The sequence below is a fragment of the Pleurodeles waltl genome, chromosome 12 (assembly GCF_031143425.1).
Source record: "Pleurodeles waltl isolate 20211129_DDA chromosome 12, aPleWal1.hap1.20221129, whole genome shotgun sequence".
Taxonomy (NCBI): domain Eukaryota; kingdom Metazoa; phylum Chordata; class Amphibia; order Caudata; family Salamandridae; genus Pleurodeles; species Pleurodeles waltl.
In genome coordinates, this window is record NC_090451.1 from 1,571,618 (window position 1) to 1,597,248 (window position 25,631).

At 39.3% G+C, this 25,631-nt stretch overlaps 7 non-coding genes across 7 annotated transcripts; all 7 read left to right on the forward strand.

Annotated features, from left to right (window-relative positions):
- Positions 1-4,425: 4,425 nt before the first annotated feature.
- Positions 4,426-4,507, forward strand: TRNAS-ACU (transfer RNA serine (anticodon ACU)). Its single transcript has one exon. It is a non-coding gene; the product is annotated as a tRNA-Ser (tRNA).
- Positions 4,508-9,742: 5,235 nt separating this feature from the next.
- Positions 9,743-9,824, forward strand: TRNAS-ACU (transfer RNA serine (anticodon ACU)). Its single transcript has one exon. It is a non-coding gene; the product is annotated as a tRNA-Ser (tRNA).
- Positions 9,825-10,329: 505 nt separating this feature from the next.
- Positions 10,330-10,411, forward strand: TRNAL-AAG (transfer RNA leucine (anticodon AAG)). Its single transcript has one exon. It is a non-coding gene; the product is annotated as a tRNA-Leu (tRNA).
- A 4,654-nt stretch (positions 10,412-15,065) lies between these two features.
- On the forward strand, positions 15,066-15,147 carry TRNAS-GCU (transfer RNA serine (anticodon GCU)). Its single transcript has one exon. It is a non-coding gene; the product is annotated as a tRNA-Ser (tRNA).
- Positions 15,148-15,648: 501 nt separating this feature from the next.
- TRNAL-AAG (transfer RNA leucine (anticodon AAG)) lies at positions 15,649-15,730 on the forward strand. Its single transcript has one exon. It is a non-coding gene; the product is annotated as a tRNA-Leu (tRNA).
- A 4,654-nt stretch (positions 15,731-20,384) lies between these two features.
- TRNAS-GCU (transfer RNA serine (anticodon GCU)) lies at positions 20,385-20,466 on the forward strand. The gene has a single exon. It is a non-coding gene; the product is annotated as a tRNA-Ser (tRNA).
- A 505-nt stretch (positions 20,467-20,971) lies between these two features.
- On the forward strand, positions 20,972-21,053 carry TRNAL-AAG (transfer RNA leucine (anticodon AAG)). Its single transcript has one exon. It is a non-coding gene; the product is annotated as a tRNA-Leu (tRNA).
- The last annotated feature ends 4,578 nt before the right edge of the window (positions 21,054-25,631 follow it).

The following is a 25,631-nucleotide window of genomic DNA, read 5'->3' on the forward strand; positions in this document are numbered from 1 at the left end:
TGACGAGAGGGGTCACTGTGATGCTGAAAGTTCAGTGAGTGTAAACAGTAGAACGCTGTGTGATACGTTTCCTTGCAGTGATGACAGCTCGCATTTCTAAAGCAGAGAGCAAACATACAATGGGGAAGAAGAATAAATAAGGAAAGACATATATTATATGCAGACAGTTATTATACTTTGCTTTTCACCTGTAACTCGCTCAACTGTCGGTGAATGCTGCGTTACCCTGCATAGCCAGGTCACCACAGCGGGTGTCCACAGTGTTTGGCCAAGTTACTATAGTTGTGAGCTTGTAGATGTGAGGTAGCGTGGCTGAGCAGGCTAAACTGGCTAGATTTAGGCTCGAGTCTCTCTGGAGCCGTGGGCTTGAATCCCAACACTTTAAGTTTACTTGAACCAAATACTTTTGCAATAAAGGTTCATGTAATAAATATTCATTAGGGTCGTGGTTGTGAGTATGACACTAATGAATAAAAGTGGGACTAACAATGCTACGATTCCTGATTCTACCACTGCACTAACAGCCTGGGAGAGGTTTGAGCTGCATACAAGATACTTGCATGAGGGAACTAACTCGAAAGGGGAACTATCCACTGATGTTTTCTATCGCTTGCTGAGTGAGTATGTTGACACAATGGATGCAAAAGATTGTTTTGTGTGTACACAGATTCCTGTTTCGGTACAAGAGGGGGTTACCTATCATAGACTGTCATTAACATATGGGATACGTTGTAGTCTGTTACGAACAAGATTCTATAACCAGGAAGAGATTCAATATTTTTACTCAAATCATGATCTTGTGTTTTCTAATGTGCCTATCATAGAGGATGTGAGTGGGGTAGCTAAGTACTATAGCATAAAGTTAGTTAAAGGATTCTTTCAGGCGACATTAACAATTAGTACATCTTATGCACACCACAATAATTTGACATGTTTGCTTACACCTGTAGAGAAAAGCTTTTTAGATCACACGGAAGAGAGAAGAAGGGCATTGAAGGGTAAACTAGAGAAAGGATTACACCAACGGGCCTTTGCTAGTAGTGACGGTTATAGTGCAATTAGAGAACAAGGGAAGTTAGCTTTAGACGCACTACATGTAGGAAAGCTTTGCATATCCAAGACCAAATCATACTATGACAATGTGTTTGTGGGAATGAGTGAATGTAAGCGTGTGTTTTTGTTTCAGAGTAAATGGACGTTCATGTTAAATGGACAGGATCCAGCAATCCCCGGGATTTATTATATATGTGGACTTAATGCTTATTACCGTCTTCCAAAGGGATAGTATGGGACATGTTATTTGGGGATAGTTTTCCCAAAGATATATCAACTTGACGATTTGAAAAGGTTACCAAAATTGTCTGAATTACATTGTACTAGACATAAGAAAGAGACTGCTGCTGGTGTAGTAGGAGACATATTTGGGACGATAATTTCTTCAGTGGGAGTTATTATGAACTCCATAAAGATTCAAAAGTTGTCTACTATTGAGGATAACATGCTGACAAACTTTTCAGGGGCTATACTCCTGATGGATACTGAACTTGCTACGGAGGGGGCTATGACTCTTCAAAACAGGCTTGCTTTAGACATTCTTTTAGCGAAAAATGGCAGAGTTTGTAGATTGCTCAATGGGTGTCATTGTTGCGCTTACATACCAGATAATAGTAATGAGATTAGAAGTATGCTTACTAACTTGACTAGGGATAGTACGGACTTGAAGGATTTGAAAGAACCAGGTGTTTGGAAAAAGGTTGGGAAAGGATTTGCTTCAGTGGGAAATTAGATTAGTAACATTTGGAATGGGATATTGTCTAAAATAATACAGGGGATATTGATTGTTATAGATTGCTTTTTTGGATCATGGGTGGCATGTAAAATTAGTAAAAGAATAAAATTGAAGATGGCGAAAAATAATAGGGGGAGGGAAGAAAAACAAAGGGAAAAATTATTCAGGGCAAGATCAAAGGGGAAACCAAGAAGGGAAGAGATTGATATGAGGGAATTTTAGTATGTAAAATTAGTAGGGAAGATTTGTGTGATGACAAGAGTCATCAGAGGAGGGATTGCTGGAGTGTGTCTTTTAAAATTAATATTAGCATGAAAAGCTTACAATATATTGTGTAATGAAGCTGCATAAAAAATGTGTTAACGTAGAAATAATGCACACGTTTGAAATGTGCCCACGGGGAGTGGCTACCAATGTATACGAAGACTAATGAAAGTTATTAATGCTGAATTAATTATGTACTAATGTTTTTAATTTGTATTAACATATCAAAATTGGAGTTATGTATGAGGAGTTTGTTCATTAAGCAGTAGGCCTTAGTTTAGCGAAGGTCTGTGCCTAGCTGCCTGGTCTCATATTAAACTGTCTTTTTCTAACGTGCAATGTGCTATTTTCCTGAAGGACATGAAACTGTACTTTCCCAGAAGCTAGAGATGTGTGTAGCTGTAGTAAATTCTTTCTCGTGGGACCCTACTTGCTCAAGGAGACATTCTTGCTGAATGCAACAATGTAATTTGTAACAGGTGCAAGGCTGCCTGGAGTAGGAGAAAACAATGGAACTACTGACTGTAGCGTAAAATGTAACTTTTCTCACCTGACATTCCAGCGGATGAAAACGTCAATAACATGGGCCAATCAACGACATGAGAACTGTGGTTTGTGTAAAACTCTGGTGAAGATTATTGGACAGAGATGGCGATGCACCAATGATTATCCATTGAGGAATTAGGAGTAAATTAGACAGTTTTGATTTAACCACATGACCCGAGGAGAAATCAGGCATTTATTGGACATTCCACTCCAAGCCATTCTTAGCCATTCTACTGAGCCATTTAGGCCATTTCGTTTGAGACTTTGCCGTTTGTTCGCCCTGTTACTCTAAACCACCCTTTACTTATTCCTTACCTGATACTTACTTCTCCTCTATATGAGGGAAGTTCTTGTTCCTTAGCTATGCCATACTGATACTTTGCCCTGTCCTTTCTTTGCTGATGAGGCAAACGACTGATGTCCCGAGGACGAAGACTGACGCTGTTTGCTGATCCATTGGATGGGTAACTATCTGATGAAAATTGTAATTGTCTGTTTGCCTTTTCTTTCTAGGTACCAACGCTCTTTGATAGAGGCCATAGTTAGATGTTTTCCAAATTTGTGTTTGCTTAATTGTTTTGCATGAAGCCCAACATGCTGATGCTAATACGAGGTTATTTAAGGTGTTCACTAAAATCTGACGCAAATAGACAAATGACTGAGTTCTTGCTTTGTTGAACCATGCACTACTGAGACTTTGCTAAGTTGCTTCTTAATAATTATGTGTTAATACTGAGTGAATATTCTCTATGCATTGATTAATTGCGTTTCTAATTGCAAATCTGAAGAGTTACTAATGAGATGAATTGCTGATGAGATTAACAGAAATGACTTTAGATTGTAACCAGTAGGGAAATAAATATCCTAACACTTAACTAAATTGGTGTGGTTATTCATGACTGAAAGATCATGGTGTGTTCACTTTATTTACTCTCATTAAAGGTTATTGATTAGCATGCTGATTAGTTATTGCAATTGTTGTTGAGATATTGATCTATTGATTTGTGATGCCAAAAGACATCTCGTACTGGGAAGTCCCCGAACCTGGTCTAAAAGGTTCATCGACCTAGGCGTGTCTCCTTGTAAGTTTACTTATCAAGGCTCTGACGCGCCTTCACTAATAAAAAGTAATCTGATCGCTTGCTGCGGAGTCATCGTCAACAAAAACTACCAAAATATTACTTCAATGTATTGTAATTACGACTGCCTCAGTTTTATGCATTACGTGAGTAGTCGGACAGCAATTTATTTAGCGCAAAAAATATTTCTTGTTGATGCACGTACGTTTTTAAACTGAAGTGTCATAGCTGTAGCGGCAATACTCCCAGTTTAGGTGGTTTTATAAACTAAGTTTTACTTTCTCCTACTTAAAACTTTTTGCAAAACAATGCACATTAAATGGGAAAGCAGTTTTCCTTAATTGTGTACTATTTGCTGCCTAATGTTGACATGTAAGCACACCACCAATAACTGACACCTAGAGACTCGAAAGCGCCATACCAGTACAATATTTGTATGATATTGCACTTTAAATCCACGTACAACTGAATTAAAGCAATCTTAGCTCATTTGAGGGTAGTGTGATAGTACATCACATATGGATAGAACATGTTTGGAAAGTGTATTTTCATGATTACATTACATTTATCATATAAATTCAAGCTGAAGTAGGGATGGACAACAAGGTCGTATAGAGCAAAGCTGAAGACAACAAGTTACCATAACAATCTGTAAATATATGCTCTTTATTATGTTTAGACAACTATCACCTAATAGAACACATTTTGGCTACCATATTTTGTACTCCTGAAATATGGTGTTTTGAAGACGAGGTGGCTGAGTGGTTAAGGCAATGGACTACTAATCTATTGTGCTCTGCACGTGTGGGTTTGAATCCCATCCTTGTCGTTTCATTGTTCCGTTTTTAGTTTTTAGTATGTGGTAGGGCTGGGTTAACCCTATTTTATGTGAAAGTTAAATGACATATCCCATGGTATTTCCGGCAGTATAACGGCTCAGTTTGGAAACACCGCTCAGTCTAGTACTGTGCTTAGGCATTACTGTAAACAGCGCCAGCCGGGTTCTGCTCATGAATCACAAAATCTTTCCTGAGGCGGAGGGTTTGTAAGTTGAGGGACGTAGATAGTTTGATTCCTTATCCTTAAAGAAAGAGAAGCAGCGCGTGCGGGACGCAAATGTAAGGGTTGTCTTCCTACGGACTCTCAGGACTGGCGCTCCCTGACACCCGGGGCCAATCCTGACCTACTGAATGTATCACGTGCATGCTGCTGTTGGCGTTGACTTTCCTAGGATCACTTCACAGGCTATACACCCTTATTCTCCAACTCCCCTATACAACAGAACATCTCACTTCAGAAAGCTTACAGAAACAGGTTTGCACAGGGTAGTGTTGCCGAGCGGTCTAAGGCGCTGGATTAAGGCTCCAGTCTCTTTGGAGGCGTGGTTTCGAATCCCACCGCTGCCAGTATTTTTTCAACTCACAAACGTATTTTGTCTGCATCAGTGTCTCACTCTCTGCCTTCTGCACCTACGATCCACATAGCGAGAGGTGAGACTATGTAAAGTGGTGACGTATATATATAAAGGTAGCCAGACAGTGGGACCGAGCCTTCTTATTTTAAAAAACCACAACCTAAGGTGACAAGAATTGTATCGGTAAACAAACCAGCTGTCTTGAAGTCTAACTATAGAGGCGACGAGAGGGGTCACTGTGATGCTGAAAGTTCAGTGAGTGTAAACAGTAGAACGCTGTGTGATACGTTTCCTTGCAGTGATGACAGCTCGCGTTTCTAAAGCAGAGAGCAAACATACAATGGGGAAGAAGAATAAAAAAGGAAAGACATATATTATATGCAGACAGTTATTATACTTTGCTTTTCACCTGTAACTCGCTCAACTGTCCGTGAATGCTGCGTTACCCTGCATAGCCAGGTCACCACAGCGGGTGTCCACAGTGTTTGGCCAAGTTACTATAGTTGTGAGCTTGTAGATGTGAGGTAGCGTGGCTGAGCAGGCTAAACTGGCTAGATTTAGGCTCCAGTCTCTCTGGAGCCGTGGGCTTGAATCCCAACACTTTAAGTTTACTTGAACCAAATACTTTTGCAAAAAAGGTTCTTGTAATAAATATTCATTAGGATCGTGGTTGTGAGTATGACACTAATGGATAAAAGTGGGACTAACAATGCTACAATTCCTGAGACTACCACTGCACTAACAGCCTGGGAGAGGTTTGAGCTGGATACAAGATACTTGCATGAGGGAACTAACTCGAAAGGGGAACTATCCACTGATGTTTTCTATCGCTTGCTGAGTGAGTATGTTGACACAATGGATGCAAAAGATTGTTTTGTGTGTACACAGATTCCTGTTTCGGTACAAGAGGGGGTTACCTATCATAGACTGTCATTAACATATGGGATACGTTGTAGTCTGTTACTAACAAGATTCTATAACCAGGAAGAGATTCAATATTTTTACTCAAATCATGATCTTGTGTTTTCTAATGTGCCTATCATAGAGGATGTGAGTGGGGTAGCTAAGTACTATAGCATAAAGTAAGTTAAAGGATTCTTCCAGGCGACATTAACAATTAGTACATCTTATGCACACCACAATAATTTGACATGTTTGCTTACACCTGTAGAGAAAAGCTTTTTAGATCACACGGAAGAGAGAAGAAGGGCATTGAAGGGTAAACTAGAGAAAGGATTACAGCAACGGGCCTTTGCTAGTAGTGACGGTTATAGTGCAATTAGAGAACAAGGGAAGTTAGCTTTAGACGCACTACATGTAGGAAAGCTTTGCATATCCAAGACCAAATCATACTATGACAATGTGTTTGTGGGAATGAGTGAATGTAAGCGTGTGTTTTTGTTTCAGAGTAAATGGACGTTCAAGTTAAATGGACAGGATCCAGCAATCCCCGGGATTTATTATATATGTGGACTTAATGCTTATTACCGTCTTCCAAAGGGATAGTATGGGACATGTTATTTGGGGATAGTTTTCCCAAAGATATATCAACTTGACGATTTGAAAAGGTTACCAAAATTGTCTGAATTACATCGTACTAGACATAAGAAAGAGACTGCTGCTGGTGTAGTAGGAGACATATTTGGGACGATAATTTCTTCAGTGGGAGTTATTATGAACTCCATAAAGATTCAAAAGTTGTCTACTGTTGAGGATAACATGCTGACAAACTTTTCAGGGGCTATACTCCTGATGGATACTGAACTTGCTGCGGAGGGGGCTATGACTCTTCAAAACAGGCTTGCTTTAGACATTCTTTTAGTGAAAAATGGCAGAGTTTGTAGATTGCTCAATGGGGGTGTAATTGTTGCGCTTACATACCAGATAATAGTAATGAGATTATAAGTATGCTTACTGACTTGACTAGGGATAGTACGGACTTGAAGGATTTGAAAGAACCAGGTGTTTGGAAAAAATGTTGGGAAAGGATTTGCTTCAGTGGGAAATTGGATTAGTAACATTTGGCATGGGATATTGTCTAAAATAATACAGGGGATATTGATTGTTATAGATTGCTTATTTGGATCATGGGTGGCATGTAAAATTAGTAAAAGAATAAAATTGAAGATGGTGAAAAATAATAGGAGGAGGGAAGAAAAACAAAGGGAAAAATTATTCAGGGCAAGATCAAAGGGGAAACCAAGAAGGGAAGAGATTGATATGAGGGAATTTTAGTATGTAAAATTAGTAGGGAAGATTTGTGTGATGACAAGAGTCATCAGAGGAGGGATTGCTGGAGTGTGTCTTTTAAAATTAATATTAACATGAAAAGCTTACAATATATTGTGTAATGAAGCTGCATAAAAAATGTGTTAACGTAGAAATAATGCACACGTTTGAAATGTGCCCACGGGGAGTGGCTGCCAATGTATACGAAGACTAATGAAAGTTATTAATGCTGAATAAATTATGTACTAATGTTTTTAATTTGTATTAACATATCAAAATTGGAGTTATGTATTAGGAGTTTGCTCATTAAGCAGTAGGCCTTAGTTTAGCGAAGGTCTGTGCCTAGCTGCCTGGTCTCATATTAAACTGTCTTTTTCTAACGTGCAATGTGCTATTTTCCTGAAGGACATGAAACTGTACTTTCCCAGAAGCTAGAGATGTGTGTAGCTGTAGTAAATTCTTTCTCATGGGACCCTACTTGCTCAAGGAGACATTCTTGCTGAATGCAACAGTGTAATTTGTAACAGGTGCAAGGCTGCCTGGAGTAGGAGAAAACAATGGAACTACTGACTGTAGAGTAAAATGTAACTTTTCTTACCTGACATTCCAACCGATGAAAACGTCAATAACATGGGCCAATCAACGACATGAGAACTGTGGTTTGTGTAAAACTCTGGTGAAGATTATTGGGCAGAGATGGCGATGCACCAATGATTATCCATTGGGGAATTAGGAGTAAATTAGACAGTTTTGATTTAACCACATGACCCGAGGAGAAATCAGGCATTTATTGGACATTCCACTCCAAGCCATTCTTTGCCATTCTACTGAGCCATTTAGGTCATTTCGTTTGAGACTTTGCCGTTTGTTCGCCCTGTTACTCTAAACCACCCTTTACTTATTCCTTACCTGATACTTACTTCTCCTCTATATGAGGGAAGTTCTTGTTCCTTAGCTATGCCATACTGATACTTTGCCCTGTCCTTTCTTTGCTGATGATGCAAACGACTGATGTCCCGAGGACGAAGACTGACGCTGTTTGCTGATCCGTTGGATGGGTAACTATCTGATGAAAATTGTAATTGTCTGTTTGCCTTTTCTTTCTAGGTACCAACTGCTCTTTGATTGAGGCCGTAGTTTGATGTTTTCCAAATTTGTGTTTGCTAAATAGTTTTGCATGAAGCCCAACATGCTGATGCTAATACGAGGTTATTTAAGGTGTTCACTAAAATCTGACGCAAATAGACAAATGACTGAGTTCTTGCTTTGTTGAACCATGCACTACTGAGACTTTGCTAAGTTGCTTCTTAATAATTATGTGTTAATACTGAGTGAATATTCTCTATGCATTGATTAATTGCGTTTCTAATTGCAAATCTGAAGAGTTACTAATGAGATGAATTGCTGATGAGATTAACAGAAATGACTTTAGATTGTAACCAGTAGGGAAATAAATATCCTAACACTTAACTAAATTGGTGTGGTTATTCATGACTGAAAGATCATGGTGTGTTCACTTTATTTACTCTCATTAAAGGTTATTGATTAGCATGCTGATTAGTTATTGCAATTGTTGTTGAGATATTGATCTATTGATTTGTGATGCCAAAAGACATCTCGTACTGGGAAGTCCCCGAACCTGGTCTAAAAGGTTCATCGACCTAGGCGTGTCTCCTTGTAAGTTTACTTATCAAGGCTCTGACGCGCCTTCACTAATAAAAAGTAATCTGATCGCTTGCTGCGGAGTCATCGTCAACAAAAACTACCAAAATATTACTTCAATGTATTGTAATTACGACTGCCTCAGTTTTATGCATTACGTGAGTAGTCGGACAGCAATTTATTTAGCGCAAAAAATATTTCTTGTTGATGCACGTACGTTTTTAAACTGAAGTGTCATAGCTGTAGCGGCAATACTCCCAGTTTAGGTGGTTTTATAAACTAAGTTTTACTTTCTCCTACTTAAAACTTTTTGCAAAACAATGCACATTAAATGGGAAAGCAGTTTTCCTTAATTGTGTACTATTTGCTGCCTAATGTTGACATGTAAGCACACCACCAATAACTGACACCTAGAGACTTGAAAGCGCCATACCAGTACAATATTTGTATGATATTGCACTTTTAATCCACGTACAACTGAATTAAAGCAATCTTAGCTCATTTGAGGGTAGTGTGATAGTACATCACATATGGATAGAACATGTTTGGAAAGTGTATTTTCATGATTACATTACATTTAACATATAAATTCAAGCTGAAGTAGGGATGGACAACAAGGTCGTATAGAGCAAAGCTGAAGACAACAAGTTACCATAACAATCTGTAAATATATGCTCTTTATTATGTTTAGACAACTATCACCTAATAGAACACATTTTGGCTACCATATTTTGTACTCCTGAAACATGGTGTTTTGAAGACGAGGTGGCTGAGTGGTTAAGGTGATGGACTACTAATCTATTGTGCTCTGCACGTGTGGGTTTGAATCCCATCCTTGTCGGTTTATTGTTCCGTTTTTAGTTTTTAGTATGTGGTAGGGCTGGGTTAACCCTATTTTATGTGAAAGTTAAATGACATATCCCATGGTATTTCCGGCAGTATAACGGCTCAGTTTGGAAACACCGCTCAGTTGAGTACTGTGCTTAGGCATTACTGTAAACAGCGCCAGCCGGGTTCTGCTCATGAATCACAAAATCTTTCCTGAGGCGGAGGGTTTGTAAGTTGAGGGACGTAGATAGTTTGATTCCTTATCCTTAAAGAAAGAGAAGCAGCGCGTGCGGGACGCAAATGTAAGGGTTGTCTTCCTACGGACTCTCAGGACTGGCGCTCCCTGACACCTCCCATGGCCCGGGGCCAATCCTGACCTACTGAATGTATCACGTGCCTGCTGCTGTTGGCGTTGACTTTCCTAGGATCACTTCACAGGCTATACACCATTATTCTCCAACTCCCCTATTCAACAGAACATCTCACTTCAAAAAGCTTACAGAAACAGGTTTGCACAGGGTAGTGTGGCCGAGTGGTCTAAGGCGCTGGATTAAGGCTCCAGTCTCTTTGGAGGCGTGGGTTCGAATCCCACCCCTGCCAGTATTTTTCAACTCACAAACGTATTTTGTCTGCATCAGTGTCTCACTCTCTGCCTTCTGCACCTACGATCCACATAGCGAGAGGTGAGACTATGTAAAGTGGTGACGTATATATATAAGGGTAGCCAGACAGTGGGACCGAGCCTTCTTATTTTAAAAAACCACAACCTAAGGTGACAAGAATTGTATCGGTAAACAAACCAGCTGTCTTGAAGTCTAACTATAGAGGCGACGAGAGGGGTCACTGTGATGCTGAAAGTTCAGTGAGTGTAAACAGTAGAACGCTGTGTGATACGTTTCCTTGCAGTGATGACAGCTCGCGTTTCTAAAGCAGAGAGCAAACATACAATGGGGAAGAAGAATAAATAAGGAAAGACATATATTATATGCAGACAGTTATTATACTTTGCTTTTCACCTGTAACTCGCTCAACTGTCGGTGAATGCTGCGTTACCCTGCATAGCCAGGTCACCACAGCGGGTGTCCACAGTGTTTGGCCAAGTTACTATAGTTGTGAGCTTGTAGATGTGAGGTAGCGTGGCTGAGCAGGCTAAACTGGCTAGATTTAGGCTCCAGTCTCTCTGGAGCTGTGGCCTTGAATACCAACACTTTAAGTTTACTTGAACCAAATACTTTTGCAAAAAAGGTTCATGTAATAAATATTCATTAGGGTCGTGGTTGTGAGTATGACACTAATGAATAAAAGTGGGACTAACAATGCTACAATTCCTGAGACTACCACTGCACTAACAGCCTGGGAGAGGTTTGAGCTGGATACAAGATACTTGCATGAGGGAACTAACTCGAAAGGGGAACTATCCACTGATGTTTTCTATCGCTTGCTGAGTGAGTATGTTGACACAATGGATGCAAAAGATTGTTTTGTGTGTACACAGATTCCTGTTTCGGTACAAGAGGGGGTTACCTATCATAGACTGTCATTAACATATGGGATACGTTGTAGTCTGTTACTAACAAGATTCTATAACCAGGAAGAGATTCAATATTTTTACTCAAATCATGATCTTGTGTTTTCTAATGTGCTTATCATAGAGGATGTGAGTGGGGTAGCTAAGTACTATAGCATAAAGTTAGTTAAAGGATTCTTTCAGGCGACATTAACAATTAGTACATCTTATGCACACCACAATAATTTGACATGTTTGCTTACACCTGTAGAGAAAAGCTTTTTAGATCACACGGAAGAGAGAAGAAGGGCATTGAAGGGTAAACTAGAGAAAGGATTACAGCAACGGGCCTTTGCTAGTAGTGACGGTTATAGTGCAATTAGAGAACAAGGGAAGTTAGCTTTAGACGCACTACATGTAGGAAAGCTTTGCATATCCAAGACCAAATCATACTATGACAATGTGTTTGTGGGAATGAGTGAATGTAAGCGTGTGTTTTTGTTTCAGAGTAAATGGACGTTCATTTTAAATGGACAGGATCCAGCAATCCCCGGGATTTATTATATATGTGGACTTAATGCTTATTACCGTCTTCCAAAGGGATAGTATGGGACATGTTATTTGGGGATAGTTTTCCCAAAGATATATCAACTTCACGATTTGAAAAGGTTACCAAAATTGTCTGAATTACATCGTACTAGACATAAGAAAGAGACTGCTGCTGGTGTAGTAGGAGACATATTTGGGACGATAATTTCTTCAGTGGGAGTTATTATGAACTCCATAAAGATTCAAAAGTTGTCTACTATTGAGGATAACATGCTGACAAACTTATCAGGGGCTATACTCCTGATGGATACTGAACTTGCTGCGGAGGGGGCTAATACTCTTCAAAACAGGCTTGCTTTAGACATTCTTTTAGTGAAAAATGGCAGAGTTTGTAGATTGCTCAATGGGTGTAATTGTTGCGCTTACATACCAGATAATAGTAATGAGATTAGAAGTATGCTTACTAACTTGACTAGGGATAGTACGGACTTGAAGGATTTGAAAGAACCAGGTGTTTGGAAAAAGGTTGGGAAAGGATTTGCTTAAGTGGGAAATTGGATTAGCAACATTTGGCATGGGATATTGTCTAAAATAATACAGGGGATATTGATTGTTATAGATTGCTTATTTGGATCATGGGTGGCATGTAAAATTAGTAAGAGAATAAAATTGAAGATGGCGAAAAATAATAGGAGGAGGGAAGAAAAACAAAGGGAAAAATTATTCAGGGCAAGATCAAAGGGGAAACCAAGAAGGGAAGAGATTGATATGAGGGAATTTTAGTATGTAAAATTAGTAGGGAAGATTTGTGTGATGACAAGAGTCATCAGAGGAGGGATTGCTGGAGTGTGTCTTTTAAAATTAATATTAACATGAAAAGCTTACAATATATTGTGTAATGAAGCTGCATAAAAAATGTGTTAACGTAGAAATAATGCACACGTTTGAAATGTGCCCACGGGGAGTGGCTACCAATGCATACGAAGACTAATGAAAGTTATTAATGCTGAATTAATTATGTACTAATGTTTTTAATTTGTATTAACATATCAAAATTGGAGTTATGTATTAGGAGTTTGTTCATTAAGCAGTAGGCCTTAGTTTAGCGAAGGTCTGTGCCTAGCTGCCTGGTCTCATATTGAACTGTCTTTTTCTAACGTGCAATGTGCTATTTTCCTGAAGGACATGAAACTGTACTTTCCCAGAAGCTAGAGATGTGTGTAGCTGTAGTAAATTCTTTCTCATGGGACCCTACTTGCTCAAGGAGACATTCTTGCTGAATGCAACAGGGTAATTTGTAACAGGTGCAAGGCTGCCTGGAGTAGGAGAAAACAATGGAACTACTGACTGTAGCGTAAAATGTAACTTTTCTTACCTGACATTCCAACCGATGAAAACGTCAATAACATGGGCCAATCAACGACATGAGAACTGTGGTTTGTGTAAAACTCTGGTGAAGATTATTGGACAGAGATGGCGATGCACCAATGATTATCCATTGAGGAATTAGGAGTAAATTAGACAGTTTTGATTTAACCACATGACCCGAGGAGAAATCAGGCATTTATTGGACATTCCACTCCAAGCCATTCGTTGCCATTCTACTGAGCCATTTAGGCCATTTCGTTTGAGACTTTGCCGTTTGTTCGCCCTGTTACTCTAAACCACCCTTTACTTATTCCTTACCTGATACTTACTTCTCCTCTATATGAGGGAAGTTCTTGTTCCTTAGCTATGCCATACTGATACTTTGCCCTGTCTTTTCTTTGCTGATGATGCAAACGACTGATGTCCCGAGAACGAAGACTGACGCTGTTTGCTGATCCGTTGGATGGGTAACTATCTGATGAAAATTGTAATTGTCCGTTTGCCTTTTCTTTCTAGGTACCAACTGCTGTTTGATAGAGGCCATAGTTAGATGTTTTCCAAATTTGTGTTTGCTAAATAGTTTTGCATGAAGCCCAACATGCTGATGCTAATACGAGGTTATTTAAGGTGTTCACTAAAATCTGACGCAAATAGACAAATGACTGAGTTCTTGCTTTGTTGAACCATGCACTACTGAGACTTTGCTAAGTTGCTTCTTAATAATTATGTGTTAATACTGAGTGAATATTCTCTATGCATTGATTAATTGCGTTTCTAATTGCAAATCTGAAGAGTTACTAATGAGATGAATTGCTGATGAGATTAACAGAAATGACTTTAGATTGTAACCAGTAGGGAAATAAATATCCTAACACTTAACTAAATTGGTGTGGTTATTCATGACTGAAAGATCATGGTGTGTTCACTTTATTGACTCTCATTAAAGGTTATTGATTAGCATGCTGATTAGTTATTGCGATTGTTGTTGAGATATTGATCTATTGATTTGCGATGCTAAAAGACATCTCGTACTGGGAAGTCCCCGAACCTGGCCTAAAAGGTTCATCGACCTAGGCGTGTCTCCTTGTAAGTTTACTTATCAAGGCTCTGACGCGCCTTCACTAATAAAAAGTAATCTGATTGCGTGCTGCAGAGTCATCGTCAACAAAAACTACCAAAATATTACTTCAATGTATTGTAATTACGACTGCCTCAGTTTTATGCATTACGTGAGTAGTCGGACAGCAATTTATTTAGCGCAAAAATATTTCTTGTTGATGCACGTACGTTTTTAAACTGAAGTGTCATAGCTGTAGCGGCAATACTCCCAGTTTAGGTGGTTTTATAAACTAAGTTTTACTTTCTCCTACTTAAAACTTTTTGCAGAACAATGCACATTAAATGGGAAGGCAGTTTTCCTTAATTGTGTACTATTTGCTGCCTAATGTTGACATGTAAGCACACCACCAATAACTGACACCTAGAGACTCGAAAGCGCCATACCAGTACAATATTTGTATGATATTGCACTTTAAATCCACGTACAACTGAATTAAAGCAATCTTAGCTCATTTGAGGGTAGAGTGATAGTACATCACATATGGATAGAACACGTTTGGAAAGTGTAATTTTCATGATTACATTACATTTAACTTATAAATTCAAGCTGAAGTAGGGATGGACAACAAGGTCGTATAGAGCAAAGCTGAAGACAACAAGTTACCATAACAATCTGTAAATATGTGCTCTTTATTATGTTTAGACCACTATCACCTAATAGAACACATTTTGGCTACCATATTTTGTACTCCTGAAACATAGTGTTTTGAAGACGAGGTGGCCGAGTGGTTAAGGCGATGGACTGCTAATCCATTGTGCTCTGCACGCGTGGGTTCGAATCCCATCCTCGTTGTTTTATTGTTCCGTCTTTAGTTTTTAGTATGTGGTAGGGCTGGGTTAACCCTATTTTATGTGAAAGTTAAATGACATATCCCATGGTATTTTCGGCAGTACAACGGCTCAGTTTGGAAACACCGCTCAGTTGAGTACTGTGCTTAGGCATTACTGTAAACAGCGCCAGCTGGGTTCTGCTCATGAATCACAAAATCTTTCCTGAGGCGGAGGGTTGGTAAGTTGAGGGACATAGTTTGATTCCTTATCCTTAAAGAAAGAGAAGCAGAGCGTGCGGGACGCCAATGTAAGGGATGTCTTCCTACGGACTCTCAGGACTGGCGCTCCCTGACACCTCCCATGGCCCGGGGCCAATCCTGACCTACTGAATGTATCACGTGCCTGCTGCTGTTGCCGTTGACTTTCCTAGGATCACTTCACAGGCTATACACCCTTATTCTCCAACTCCCCTATACAACAGAACATCTCACTTCAGAAAGCTTACAGAAACAGGTTTGCACAGGGTAGTGTGGCCGAGCGGTCTAAGGCGCTGGATTAAGGCTCCAGTCTCTTTGGAGGCGTGGGTTCGAATCCCACCACTGCCAGTATTTTTCAACTCACAAACGTATTTTGTCTGAATCAGTGTCTCACTCTCTGCCTTCTGCACCTACGATCCACATAGCGAGAGGTGAGACTATGTAAAGTGGTGACGTATATATATAAGGGTAGCCAGACAGTGGGACCGAGCCTTCTTATTTTAAAAAACCACAACCTAAGGTGACAAGAATTGTATCGGTAAACAAACCAGCTGTCTTGAAGTCTAACTATAGAGGCGACGAGAGGGGTCACTGTGATGCTGAAAGTTCAGTGAGTGTAAACAGTAGAACGCTGTGTGATACGTTTCCTTGCAGTGATGACAGCTCGCGTTTCTAAAGCAGAGAGCAAACATACAATGGGGAAGAAGAATAAATAAGGAAAGACATATATTATATGCAGACAGTTATTATACTTTGCTTTTCACCTGTAACTCGCTCAACTGTCGGTGAATGCTGCGTTACCCTGCATAGCGAGGTCACCACAGCGGGTGTCCACAGTGTTTGGCCAAGTTACTATAGTTGTGAGCTTGTACATGTGAGGTAGCGTGGCTGAGCAGGCTAAACTGGCTAGATTTAGGCTCCAGTCTCTCTGGAGCCGTGTGCTTGAATCCCAACACTTTAAGTTTACTTGAACCAAATACTTTTGCAAAAAAGGTTCATGTAATAAATATTCATTAGGGTCGTGGTTGTGAGTATGACACTAATGGATAAAAGTGAGACTAACAATGCTTCAATTCCTGAGACTACCATTGTACTAACAGCCTGGGAGAGGTTTGAGCTGGATACAAGATACTTGCATGAGGGAACTAACTCGAAAGGGGAACTATCCACTGATGTTTTCTATCGCTTGCTGAGTGAGTATGTTGACACAATGGATGCAAAAGATTGTTTTGTGTGTACACAGATTCCTGTTTCGGTACAAGAGGGGGTTACCTATCATAGACTGTCATTAACATATGGGATACGTTGTAGTCTGTTACTAACAAGATTCTATAACCAGGAAGAGATTCAATATTTTTACTCAAATCATGATCTTGTGTTTTCTAATGTGCTTATCATAGAGGATGTGAGTGGGGTAGCTAAGTACTATAGCATAAAGTTAGTTAAAGGATTCTTTCAGGCGACATTAACAATTAGTACATCTTATGCACACCACAATAATTTGACATGTTTGCTTACACCTGTAGAGAAAAGCTTTTTAGATCACACGGAAGAGAGAAGAAGGGCATTGAAGGGTAAACTAGAGAAAGGATTACAGCAACGGGCCTTTGCTAGTAGTGACGGTTATAGTGCAATTAGAGAACAAGGGAAGTTAGCTTTAGACGCACTACATGTAGGAAAGCTTTGCATATCCAAGACCAAATCATACTATGACAATGTGTTTGTGGGAATGAGTGAATGTAAGCGTGTGTTTTTGTTTCAGAGTAAATGGACGTTCATGTTAAATGGACAGGATCCAGCAATCCCCGGGATTTATTATATATGTGGACTTAATGCTTATTACCGTCTTCCAAAGGGATAGTATGGGACATGTTATTTGGGGATAGTTTTCCCAAAGATATATCAACTTGACGATTTGAAAAGGTTACCAAAATTGTCTGAATTACATCGTACTAGACATAAGAAAGAGACTGCTGCTGGTGTAGTAGGAGACATATTTGGGACGATAATTTCTTCAGTGGGAGTTATTATGAACTCCATAAAGATTCAAAAGTTGTCTACTATTGAGGATAACATGCTGACAAACTTTTCAGGGGCTATACTCCTGATGGATACTGAACTTGCTGCGGAGGGGGCTAATACTCTTCAAAACAGGCTTGCTTTAGACATTCTTTTAGTGAAAAATGGCAGAGTTTGTAGATTGCTCAATGGGTGTAATTGTTGCGCTTACATACCAGATAATAGTAATGAGATTAGAAGTATGCTTACTAACTTGACTAGGGATAGTACGGACTTGAAGGATTTGAAAGAACCAGGTGTTTGGAAAAAGGTTGGGAAAGGATTTGCTTAAGTGGGAAATTGGATTAGTAACATTTGGCATGGGATATTGTCTAAAATAATACAGGGGATATTGATTGTTATAGATTGCTTATTTGGATCATGGGTGGCATGTAAAATTAGTAAAAGAATAAAATTGAAGATGGCGAAAAATAATAGGAGGAGGGAAGAAAAACAAAGGGAAAAATTATTCAGGGCAAGATCAAAGGGGAAACCAAGAAGGGAAGAGATTGATATGAGGGAATTTTAGTATGTAAAATTAGTAGGGAAGATTTGTGTGATGACAAGAGTCATCAGAGGAGGGATTGCTGGAGTGTGTCTTTTAAAATTAATATTAACATGAAAAGCTTACAATATATTGTGTAATGAAGCTGCATAAAAAATGTGTTAACGTAGAAATAATGCACACGTTTGAAATGTGAACACGGGGAGTGGCTACCAATGTATACGAAGACTAATGAAAGTTATTAATGCTGAATTAATTATGTACTAATGTTTTTAATTTGTATTAACATGTCAAAATTGGAGTTATGTATTAGGAGTTTGTTCATTAAGCAGTAGGCCTTAGTTTAGCGAAGGTCTGTGCCTAGCTGCCTGGTCTCATATTGAACTGTCTTTTTCTAACGTGCAATGTGCTATTTTCCTGAAGGACATGAAACTGTACTTTCCCAGAAGCTAGAGATGTGTGTAGCTGTAGTAAATTCTTTCTCATGGGACCCTACTTGCTCAAGGAGACATTCTTGCTGAATGCAACAGGGTAATTTGTAACAGGTGCAAGGCTGCCTGGAGTAGGAGAAAACAATGGAACTACTGACTGTAACGTAAAATGTAACTTTTCTTACCTGACATTCCAACCGATGAAAACGTCAATAACATGGGCCAATCAACGACATGAGAACTGTGGTTTGTGTGAAACTCTGGTGAAGATTATTGGACAGAGATGGCGATGCACCAATGATTATCCATTGAGGAATTAGGAGTAAATTAGACAGTTTTGATTTAACCACATGACCCGAGGAGAAATCAGGCATTTATTGGACATTCCACTCCAAGCCATTCTTTGCCATTCTACTGAGCCATTTAGGCCGTTTCGTTTGAGACTTTGCCGTTTGTTCGCCCTGTTACTCTAAACCACCCTTTACTTATTCCTTACCTGATACTTACTTCTCCTCTATATGAGGGAAGTTCTTGTTCCTTAGCTATGCCATACTGATACTTTGCCCTGTCCTTTCTTTGCTGATGATGCAAACGACTGATGTCCCGAGAACGAAGTCTGACGCTGTTTGCTGATCCGTTGGATGGGTAACTATCTGATGAAAATTGTAATTGTCTGTTTGCCTTTTCTTTCTAGGTACCAACTGCTGTTTGATAGAGGCCATAGTTAGATGTTTTCCAAATTTGTGTTTGCTAAATAGTTTTGCATGAAGCCCAACATGCTGATGCTAATACGAGGTTATTTAAGGTGTTCACTAAAATCTGACGCAAATAGACAAATGACTGAGTTCTTGCTTTGTTGAACCATACACTACTGAGACTTTGCTAAGTTGCTTCTTAATAATTATGTGTTAATACTCTGTGAATATTCTCTATGCATTGATTAATTGCGTTTCTAATTGCAAATCTGAAGAGTTACTAATGAGATGAATTGCTGATGAGATTAACAGAAATGACTTTAGATTGTAACCAGTAGGGAAATAAATATCCTAACACTTAACTAAATTGGTGTGGTTATTCATGACTGAAAGATCATGGTGTGTTCACTTTATTGACTCTCATTAAAGGTTATTGATTAGCATGCTGATTAGTTATTGCGATTGTTGTTGAGATATTGATCTATTGATTTGCGATGCTAAAAGACATCTCGTACTGGGAAGTCCCCGAACCTGGTCTAAAAGGTTCATCGACCTAGGCGTGTCTCCTTGTAAGTTTACTTATCAAGGCTCTGACGCGCCTTCACTAATAAAAAGTAATCTGATCGCTTGCTGCGGAGTCATCGTCAACAAAAACTACCAAAATATTACTTCAATGTATTGTAATTACGACTGCCTCAGTTTTATGCATTACGTGAGTAGTCGGACAGCAATTTATTTAGCGCAAAAATATTTCTTGTTGATGTACGTACGTTTTTAAACTGAAGTGACATAGCTGTAGCGGCAATACTCCCAGTTTAGGTGGTTTTATAAACTAAGTTTTACTTTCTCCTACTTAAAACTTTTTGCAGAACACTGCACATTAAATGGGAAGGCAGTTTTCCTTAATTGTGTACTATTTGCTGCCTAATGTTGACATGTAAGCACACCACCAATAACTGACACCTAGAGACTCGAAAGCGCCATACCAGTACAATATTTGTATGATATTGCACTTTAAATCCACGTACAACTGAATTAAAGCAATCTTAGCTCATTTGAGGGTAGTGTGATAGTACATCACATATGGATAGAACACGTTTGGAAAGTGTAATTTTCATGATTACATTACATTTAACATATAAATTCAAGCTGAAGTAGGGATGGACAACAAGGTTGTATAGAGCAAAGCTGTAGACAACAAGTTACCATAACAATCTGTAAATATGTGCTCTTTATTATGTTTAGACAACTATCACCTAATAGAACACATTTTGGCTACCATATTTTGTACTCCTGAAACATGGTGTTTTGAAGACGAGGTGGCCGAGTGGTTAAGGCGATGGACTGCTATTCCATTGTGCTCTGCACGCGTGGGTTCGAATCCCATCCTCGTTGGTTTATTGTTCCGTCTTTAGTTTTTAGTATGTGGTAGGGCTGGGTTAACCCTATTTTATGTGAAAGTTAAATGACATATCCCATGGTATTTTCGGCAGTACAACGGCTCAGTTTGGAAACACCGCTCAGTTGAGTACTGTGCTTAGGCATTACTGTAAACAGCGCCAGCTGGGTTCTGCTCATGAATCACAAAATCTTTCCTGAGGCGGAGGGTTGGTAAGTTGAGGGACGTAGATAGTTTGATTCCTTATCCTTAAAGAAAGAGAAGCAGCGCGTGCGGGACGCCAATGTAAGGGTTGTCTTCCTACGGACTCTCAGGACTGGCGCTCCCTGACACCTCCCATGGCCCGGGGCCAATCCTGACCTACTGAATGTATCACGTGCCTGCTGCTGTTGGCGTTGACTTTCCTAGGATCACTTCACAGGCTATACACCCTTATTCTCCAACTCCCCTATACAACAGAACATCTCACTTCAGAAAGCTTACAGAAACATGTTTGCTCAGGGTAGTGTGGCCGAGCGGTCTAAGGCGCTGGTTTAAGGCTCCGGTCTCTTTGGAGGCGTGGGTTCGAATCCCACTGCTGCCAGTATTTTTCAACTCCCAAACGTATTTTGTCTGCATCAGTGTCTCACTCTCTGCCTTCTGCACCTACGATCCACATAGCGAGAGGTAAGACTATGTAAAGTGTTGACGTATATATATAAGGGTAGCCAGACAGTGGGACCGAGCCTTCTTATTTTAAAAAACCACAACCTAAGGTGACAAGAATTGTATCGGTAAACAAACCAGCTGTCTTGAAGTCTAACTATAGAGGCGACGAGAGGGGTCACTGTGATGCTGAAAGTTCAGTGAGTGTAATCAGTAGAACGCTGTGTGATACGTTTCCTTGCAGTGATGACAGCTCGCGTTTCTAAAGCAGAGAGCAAACATACAAAGGGGAAGAAGAATAAATAAAGAAAGACATATATTATATGCAGACAGTTATTATACTTTGCTTTTCACCTGTAACTCGCTCAACTGTCAGTGAATGCTGCGTTACCCTGCATAGCCAGGTCACCACAGCGGGTGTCCACAGTGTTTGGCCAAGTTACTATAGTTGTGAGTTTGTAGATGTGAGGTAGCGTGGCTGAGCAGGCTAAACTGGCTAGATTTAGGCTCCAGTCTCTCTGGAGCCGTGGGCTTGAATCCCAACACTATAAGTTTACTTGAACCAAATACTTTTGCAAAAAAGGTTCATGTAATAAATATTCATTAGGGTTGTGGTTGTGAGTATGACACTAATGGATAAAAGTGGGACTAACAATGCTACAATTCCTGAGACTACCACTGCACTAACAGCCTGGGAGAGGTTTGAGCTGGATACAAGATACTTGCATGAGGGAACTAACTCGAAAGGGGAACTATCCACTGATATTTTCTATCGCTTGCAGAGTGAGTATGTTGACACAATGGATGCAAAAGATTGTTTTGTGTGTACACAGATTCCTGTTTCGGTACAAGAGGGGGTTACCTATCATAGACTGTCATTAACATATGGGATACGTTGTAGTCTGTTACTAACAAGATTCTATAACCAGGAAGAGATTCAATATTTTTACTCAAATCATGATCTTGTGTTTTCTAATGTGCTTATCATAGAGGATGTGAGTGGGGTAGCTAAGTACTATAGCATAAAGTTAGTTAAAGGATTCTTTCAGGCGACATTAACAATTAGTACTTCTTCTGCACACCACAATAATTTGACATGTTTGCTTACACCTGTAGAGAAAAGCTTTTTAGATCACACGGAAGAGAGAAGAAGGGCATTGAAGGGTAAACTAGAGAAAGGATTACAGCAACGGGCCTTTGCTAGTAGTGACGGTTATAGTGCAATTAGAGAACAAGGGAAGTTAGCTTTAGACGCACTACATGTAGGAAAGCTTTGCAAATCCAAGACCAAATCATACTATGACAATGTGTTTGTGGGAATGAGTGAATGTAAGCGTGTGTTTTTGTTTCAGAGTAAATGGACGTTCATGTTAAATGGACAGGATCCAGCAATCCCCGGGATTTATTATATATGTGGACTTAATGCTTATTACCGTCTTCCAAAGGGATAGTATGGGACATGTTATTTGGGGATAGTTTTCCCAAAGATATATCAACTTCACGATTTGAAAAGGTTACCAAAATTGTCTGAATTACATCGTACTAGACATAAGAAAGAGACTGCTGCTGGTGTAGTAGGAGACATATTTGGGACGATAATTTCTTCAGTGGGAGTTATTATGAACTCCATAAAGATTCAAAAGTTGTCTACTATTGAGGATAACATGCTGACAAACTTTTCAGGGGCTATACTCCTGATGGATACTGAACTTGCTGCGGAGGGGGCTAATACTCTTCAAAACAGGCTTGCTTTAGACATTCTTTTAGTGAAAAATGGCAGAGTTTGTAGATTGCTCAATGGGTGTAATTGTTGCACTTACATACCAGATAATAGTAATGAGATTAGAAGTATGCTTACTAACTTGACTAGGGATAGTACGGACTTGAAGGATTTGAAAGAACCAGGTGTTTGGAAAAAGGTTGGGAAAGGATTTGCTTAAGTGGGAAATTGGATTAGTAACATTTGGCATGGGATATTGTCTAAAATAATACAGGGGATATTGATTGTTATAGATTGCTTATTTGGATCATGGGTGGCATGTAAAATTAGTAAAAGAATAAAATTGAAGATGGCGAAAAATAATAGGAGGAGGGAAGAAAAACAAAGGGAAAAATTATTCAGGGCAAGATCAAAGGGGAAACCAAGAAGGGAAGAGATTGATATGAGGGAATTTTAGTATGTAAAATTAGTAGGGAAGATTTGTGTGATGACAAGAGTCATCAGAGGAGGGATTGCTGGAGTGTGTCTTTTAAAATTAATATTAACATGAAAAGCTTACAATATATTGTGTAATGAAGCTGCATAAAAAATGTGTTAACGTAGAAATAATGCACACATTTGAAATGTGCCCACGGGGAGTGGCTACCAATGTATACGAAGACTAATGAAAGTTATTAATGCTGAATTAATTATGTACTAATGTTTTTAATTTGTATTAACATATCAAAATTGGAGTTATGTATTAGGAGTTTGTTCATTAAGCAGTAGGCCTTAGTTTAGCGAAGGTCTGTGCCTAGCTGCCTGGTCTCATATTGAACTGTCTTTTTCTAACGTGCAATGTGCTATTTTCCTGAAGGACATGAAACTGTACTTTCCCAGAAGCTAGAGATGTGTGTAGCTGTAGTAAATTCTTTCTCATGGGACCCTACTTGCTCAAGGAGACATTCTTGCTGAATGCAACAGGGTAATTTGTAACAGGTGCAAGGCTGCCTGGAGTAGGAGAAAACAATGGAACAACTGACTGTAGCGTAAAATGTAACTTTTCTTACCTGACATTCCAACCGATGAAAACGTCAATAACATGGGCCAATCAACGACATGAGAACTGTGGTTTGTGTAAAACTCTGGTGAAGATTATTGGACAGAGATGGCGATGCACCAATGATTATCCATTGAGGAATTAGGAGTAAATTAGACAGTTTTGATTTAACCACATGACCCGAGGAGAAATCAGGCATTTATTGGACATTCCACTCCAAGTCATTCTTTGCCATTCTACTGAGCCATTTAGGCCATTTCGTTTGAGACTTTGCCGTTTGTTCGCCCTGTTACTCTAAACCACCCTTTACTTATTCCTTACCTGATACTTACTTCTCCTCTATATGAGGGAAGTTCTTGTTCCTTAGCTATGCCATACTGATACTTTGCCCTGTCCTTTCTTTGCTGATGATGCAAACGACTGATGTCCCGAGAACGAAGACTGACGCTGTTTGCTGATCCGTTGGATGGGTAACTATCTGATGAAAATTGTAATTGTCTGTTTGCCTTTTCTTTCTAGGTACCAACTGCTGTTTGATAGAGGCCATAGTTAGATGTTTTCCAAATTTGTGTTTGCTAAATAGTTTTGCATGAAGCCCAACATGCTGATGCTAATACGAGGTTATTTAAGGTGTTCACTAAAATCTGACGCAAATAGACAAATGACTGAGTTCTTGCTTTGTTGAACCATACACTACTGAGACTATGCTAAGTTGCTTCTTAATAATTATGTGTTAATACTGTGTGAATATTCTCTATGCATTGATTAATTGCGTTTCTAATTGCAAATCTGAAGAGTTACTAATGAGATGAATTGCTGATGAGATTAACAGAAATGACTTTAGATTGTAACCAGTAGGGAAATAAATATCCTAACACTTAACTAAATTGGTGTGGTTATTCATGACTGAAAGATCATGGTGTGTTCACTTTATTGACTCTCATTAAAGGTTATTGATTAGCATGCTGATTAGTTATTGCGATTGTTGTTGAGATATTGATCTATTGATTTGCGATGCTAAAAGACATCTCGTACTGGGAAGTCCCTGAACCTGGTCTAAAAGGTTCATCGACCTAGGCGTGTCTCCTTGTAAGTTTACTTATCAAGGCTCTGACGCGCCTTCACTAATAAAAAGTAATCTGATCGCTTGCTGCGGAGTCATCGTCAACAAAAACTACCAAAATATTACTTCAATGTATTGTAATTACGACTGCCTCAGTTTTCTGCATTACGTGAGTAGTCGGACAGCAATTTATTTAGCGCAAAAATATTTCTTGTTGATGCACGTACGTTTTTAAACTGAAGTGTCATAGCTGTAGCGGCAATACTCCCAGTTTAGGTGGTTTTATAAACTAAGTTTTACTTTCTCCTACTTAAAACTTTTTGCAGAACAATGCACATTAAATGGGAAGGCAGTTTTCCTTAATTGTGTACTATTTGCTGCCTAATGTTGACATGTAAGTACACCACCAATAACTGACACCTAGAGACTCGAAAGCGCCATACCAGTACAATATTTGAATGATATTGCACTTTAAATCCACGTACAACTGAATTAAAGCAATCTTAGCTCATTTGAGGGTAGTGTGATAGTACATCACATATGGATAGAACACGTTTGGAACGTGTAATTTTCATGATTACATTACATTTAACGTATAAATTCAAGCTGAAGTAGGGATGGACAACAAGGTCGTATAGAGCATCGCTGAAGACAACAAGTTACCATAACAATCTGTAAATATGTGCTCTTTATT